The sequence below is a fragment of the Nomascus leucogenys genome, chromosome 11 (genome assembly GCF_006542625.1).
Source record: "Nomascus leucogenys isolate Asia chromosome 11, Asia_NLE_v1, whole genome shotgun sequence".
Taxonomy (NCBI): Eukaryota; Metazoa; Chordata; class Mammalia; order Primates; family Hylobatidae; genus Nomascus; species Nomascus leucogenys.
The window spans coordinates 66,447,467-66,453,466 of NC_044391.1; positions in this window are offsets into that span (position 1 = coordinate 66,447,467).

The following is a 6,000-nucleotide window of genomic DNA, read 5'->3' on the forward strand; positions in this document are numbered from 1 at the left end:
TCTTGTCTCAGTCCCAGAAAGTGCTGGGATCACAGGTGTGAGCCACTGAACCCAGCCACACTGAAGTCTTTATTAAACTCATGGTTTAATAATAACTTAGCTCATAGCTTATTCACAGCAATGGCATGGGGTGTAAATAAAAGGTCAATAAGTCACAAATAATCATATATAATCCTAACATTTTCTTCTCACAAAATGTTGAAAATCTAGTTCTAGTCTGTAGTGAGATAGCCAAGTCTGAAGCGGACCTATACTACCAAGTACAATTTTCATCTGAAAGGCTTAGACTTAGAACTTAGCAAGGAAGTTAATATGTATTTTGGATGGAATGTCTAGAAACCAACAGGTCAATAATTTTAGAGGAGGAGGAGAAGAAAGTTTCTCTCTTCTAAATGCAGAAAGGTCACAGTCTAACATCAACTAATGGAAGGAAACATATTCATAACTTTAGTAAGAGTAAATTTACATGGAGCTTATTTTTAAATTTTATTTTATTTTATTGATGGGTTTATTTATTTAGAAAGGGATTTTGCTATGTTGCCAAAGCTAGCCTTGAACTTCTGGGCTCAAGTGATCCTCCTACCTCAGCCTCTCAAGTAGTTGGGACTACCGGCACACACAACCATGCCTAGCAATTCTATTTTTTAAAAGCAATTATACTCTCTAGTTTTGTAATATTAACATTCCAGTTAAAACTTGACATGGGATCTACAAACTTTAGGGACATTAACCTTGGTTTGTAAACTTAAAAAAGTAAAGCACTCAGGTCGGGCGCTGTGGCTCACGCCTGTAATCTCAGCACTCTGGGAGGCCGAGGTCAGCAGTTTGAGACCAGCCTGGCCAACACGATGAAACCCTGTCTCTACTAAAAATACAAAAATTAGCACTACTTGGGAGGCTGAGGCAGGAGAATCGCTTGAACCTGGGAGGTAGAAGTTGCAGTGAGCCGAGAAAAAAAGAAAAGAGGAGAGGAGAGAAGAGGAGACGAAAGGGGAGGGGAGTGGAGGGGAGGGGAGAAAAGTGAAGCATTCAGAGGATGAATGAAATCTATACTTCCATGATTTTATTTATCAAATTCATACCTTGTATTACTGTGTCCCTGAATCTACATTAATTATTGGACAGTTAACCTAAATTCAGGTCCTTTTATATTTAATATACCTGAAAACTGTTTTTCCACATAGTGAGAAATTCATTGTATGATAAAAGCGTAGTTGGCCTCTTCTAATTTTCCTTCCTATGTTACCTTACCACGCTGGCCAGAGTTTTTATTTGCTGGCTGAGCATTCTTGCCAAACTAGGCACTAGAAAGGAGAATGCCACATTTGCAGGACTACTGTGCAGTTTAAACCAGTTTCAAATCATTAGTCACCCAATAATAGAAGATGACAGAAGAAATTTCTCCCTCAAAGCACATGAGGAGGATTTTCTAAGGTTTTAAAAGTTTTCAGAAAGTAAAATGTCACCCATAGTTTTCAGTTCTTTGTTTCATGCTACTCTTCATCTTCTAATATCCCAGGTCTAATTATGAGTACAGATAGACTCTGAGGTGAAAACAATGAGGTGGAAATAATCGCTTTTCAAGCAATCTAAAAGAGTCATGGTAATTAAGATACAGGAACAAAAACGAACCTAATCTATGATGCTAGTTTCTAAAAAAAACATGAATAAACGTCCCCAAATTGATCCCATGTTCTCCCTTTCAGCTCCAACATATTCATTTCCTGGATAGATATGGGGAGAAATATTCTGTGTAGAAAAACGTATCTGTCTTTTTCAAATGCTTCCAGAAAGTGCTCTCCCAACCCCTCAACAACTCCAGAGTAAGAAGATTCCATTGACCATACCTCCAGTTGTGGTACTGAGGGCCTCAGAAGCAACTCAACCCTTTGTAAACTATGTAGAATAAATAAAAATTGAAACAACATAAAAGAGTGCCACAGGTCCAATCAGACACTGTACCTTTTAACAGAGAATGTGTAAGTGTGAAGGCAAATCACAGTCATCTTGTCAGGAAAAGAAGTCACAACCAAAGAAATTCCTGACAGAGAATTCCCTGTATGGGAGGCTTGTTCATGCTCTCCTGAAGTCGACAAGAAAAAGACCTCTAATCTACTCTTACCTTTGACCAAAGGGTTTTCTATGATAGACAAAGATAACTGTTGCAAATGCACAGGGAAAATGGAAAAATGAATATCATGGCATCTAGGTCTCTATTAGGCCTATGATATTAAAAACCAACAGAAAATCCAATGCATAAGAGATCTCCTCTTTAGGACAGCAGCAGGCCATGTCCCAGGAGAGCCTACTGTAAAGGAGCTCACTCCAGTGTGACGTCATGTGAAGGAGCCCACTGGGCCCAAGAGGATTCATCAGTTGTGCCAGTGGCTTCCAGTGCTGGCATTTGCTGGCTTAGAATCTCACGGCTGTCTTCCTCTGCTGGCCTTGCTTCTGACTTCAAAGACATTCTACTTGAAAGAGATTCTGCCATTTTGCTCAGGCTCATATTTGGAATGTTAAAAGGTTGACCATTGTTGGGGAAAATGGTCCAGAGGCCAAAATCAAAACTGAGTGCATAAATTGTTGGGACAGATGGGTGGCCATCTGGAAAAAATAGAGTTGGATTAAAACCTCACACACTTAACACGAAGCCAGACCCAATATGGTAAAACTTCTAATGTAGAAGAGTAGAACTGTAAAAGGAATAGAAAAACATAGGATAATTTTCTATAATTCCAGAGTAGGGATGGTCTTTATGACACAAAATCTGGATTTTTTTAAAAAAGGTAAATTTAAGCATAATGAAATCAAAAACAGCTGCATGAGAAAACATACAAAACACAGATTAAAAAAGTAAAACAGGCCAGGTGCGGTGGCTCACGCCTGTAATCCCAGCAATTTGGGAGGCCAAGGCAGGCGATCACGAGATCAGGAGATTGAGACCATCCTGGCCAACGTGGTGAAATCCCATCTCTACTAAAAATACAAAAATTAGCCCTCCGTGGTGGCACGCACCTGTAATCCCAGCTACTCAGGAGGCTGAGGCAGGAGAATCGCTTGAACCCGGGAGGCAGAGGTTGCAGTGAGCCAAGATCATGCCACTGCACTCCAGCCTGGTGACAGAGCAAGACTCCATCTCAAAAAAAAAAAAAAGTAAGACAAAAAAAATTTGTAGTCCATGTCAGAATAATTGTCTGTATGTTATGATATATAATATATAGTGTCATATTTATATATAAGTACATAATTTAGGGCTATGCATTTATAACATTATATATACATTTATCTTTATACACACACACACAGCTCAAACTTGCAAACCAACTAGTCTGTATAAGTTACTTACAGTTAGTGAATTAATCAGCCAGATAAGTTTTTCTTGCATATAGTCAGAGAAATGGTCTATATTCTCTAATGCATGTATATTGTATTAATTCACGTGGTTCATGCTGTTGTGAAGCTGCAGTTGTTGAGACCGTGTAGAGCTGAGCGCTGTCCAGAAGGAGGAGCACAGGTTGCCCTGAAGCTGATGCTCTTGTCTGCACTGTTGCCATGGAGCCTGTGCATATACGCTTACTACCAGTGTGGAGCAATCATTTCCTATTCCATTCAGTACCTTTTTATATCTTGTGATTTTGGTTGATGTGAATGTATTATGTATTATCTATTCAAAAGATTAAATAGATTTTAAAGATTAATTTTTTTAAATTAGTGTGAAAGTTCTGGCTCAAAGTGAATGAACATACATTTTCCAACTCTCTCATGACCTGATTCGATTTCGGGAATAATGTGAAATGGAATAAATCCGTGGAATAAAGCATGCCTTCAGCAGGTAAGAAATTATGTTTTTCTAGAAGTTGGAATGCAAATGGGCTCAAACGGTCAGAGAAAACAAAGAGAAGAAATCATGATTCCAAATGCTCATAGAATAAAACTACAGAGGAGGTAGGAGACATTCTTTCAGGTAGCCTTCTAGAAAATCCAAGTTCATAGTCAGCAGGTACAAAGATCAAGATGTTTGGGCCGAATGGCAAAAATTTTGAGAAACCACTAAGCTCCTCAACCTCCTCTCACATGAACAGAGAGCAGCTGGTTGAGCATTTTCATTTCTACTGGGTATGGCTGTTGGGACTGGAGAAAAAGTAGAAAAGAGCCTAAAGTGGACCGCCAAAACAAAAATCAAGAGAACATAGCATGTGTGCTGAATCTAGAGGCTCTAGAACACTGATTGACTGAGCTAGAATCAGCTCAACCCCCAGAGTCAAGCCCTCCTTACTGATTGGCAATTGCCCCCCTGTCTATGAACTATAAGAGATGCCTGCATCCACTGGAACTACCCTCTTGCCCAGAGAACCCTGCTTGTCAGGGAAGAAGGTTGTTGGGTAATCAGATCTATACAACTGTTAAGCAAGCTCAGCTGCCCGCCTATACCAATTAACATGGTCCTTTTGAGGAAAACTAATAACAAAAAGAAAAAGATCAATATCAATATCAATAAGCAACAAACAACAATTAATTCAGAAGAAAGAGATGATGCAAGAAATAGAAAAAAATCTTTGTAAATTAAAGATAGTATTCTCAAGGAGATTTAGGAAGATATTGCAAGATTAGGACAAAAATAGGCTGCTATTAAAAGATCAATAAGAAAATAAGGGGCACAGTCAGTCACATCTGTAATCTCAGCACTTTGGAAGGCCAAGGCAAGAGGATTGCTTGAGTCCAGGAGTCTGAGACCAGCCTGGGCAACATAGCAAGACCCCCATCTCTACAAAAAATTTGAAAATTAGCCAGGTGTGGTAACACTTACCTGTAGTCCCAGCTACTCAGGAGGTTACAGTGGAAGGATCGCTTGAGCCCAGAGGTTTAGGCTGCAGTAGCCATGATTGTACCACTGCACTCCAACCTGGGTGATGCAGCGAGACCCCGTCTTAAAAAAAAAAAAAAAAAAAGAAAGAAAAGAAGAGGCCTCAAAATATGATTGTTAAAAGAAAAAAATAGAACAGCTAAATTATAGAATTAACAGAATGAACCAGTATGGTGGCAAGCACCTGTAGTCCCAGCTACTCAGGAGGTTGGGGTGGGAGGATCGCTTGAGCTCGGGAGTTTGAGGCTACAGTGAACTGTGATCACACCCCTGCACTCCAGCTCCAGCCTGGGTGACAGAGTGAGACTCTGTCTCAAAACAAACAAAAATAACATAATAAACAAGGTTAAAGCTCAAATTAGTGATCTTGAAAATAAAGTTCTAACTAGATGAAATGACTTGCACCTGTAATCCCAGCTACTTGGGAGGCCGAGGCAGGAGGATCACATGAGAATTCCTGTCCTCAAGTCATCCTCTGGCCTCAGCCTGTGCAATATGCTGACACCCCATCACTCTAAAAAAAAAAGAATAAAGAATGAAAACAAAGTTATGAAAATGTTAGATATTACTATAAAAGAAAGCACAAATAATATAATGGAGACTGTACATATATTAATAGAATAAAATGTCCCTGGGAGAAAAGCTAGAATCCTCAAAATGAAAGAGTTCTCTGAGCATTAATGAATATAAAAGGAAAACACTACACCTAGACATACCCCGGTGAAATTTTAGAACTTTGAGTATAAAGAGAAAATGCTGGTTGGGTATGGTGCCTCACGCCTGTAATCCCAGCATTTTGTGAGGCCAAGGCAGGAGGATTGCTTGAGCTCAGGAGCTTGAGACCAGCCTGAGCAACATAGTAAGACCTCATATCTACTAAAAACAAAAATTAAAAAATTAGCTGGGCATAGTGGTGCATTCCTGTAGTCCCAGCTATTCAGGAGGCTGAGGTGGGAGGATCGCTTGAGAGATCACAGCTGTAGTCAGCTATGATCACACCACTGCACTCCAGCCTGGGTGACAGAGCGAGACCCTGTCTCCTAAAAATAAAATAAAGTTAAAAAGAGAAAATGCTAAAATGTCTCAGAATGGTTAAAACATTTAAAAGCAGACTACCCACAAAGGAAATAGAATTA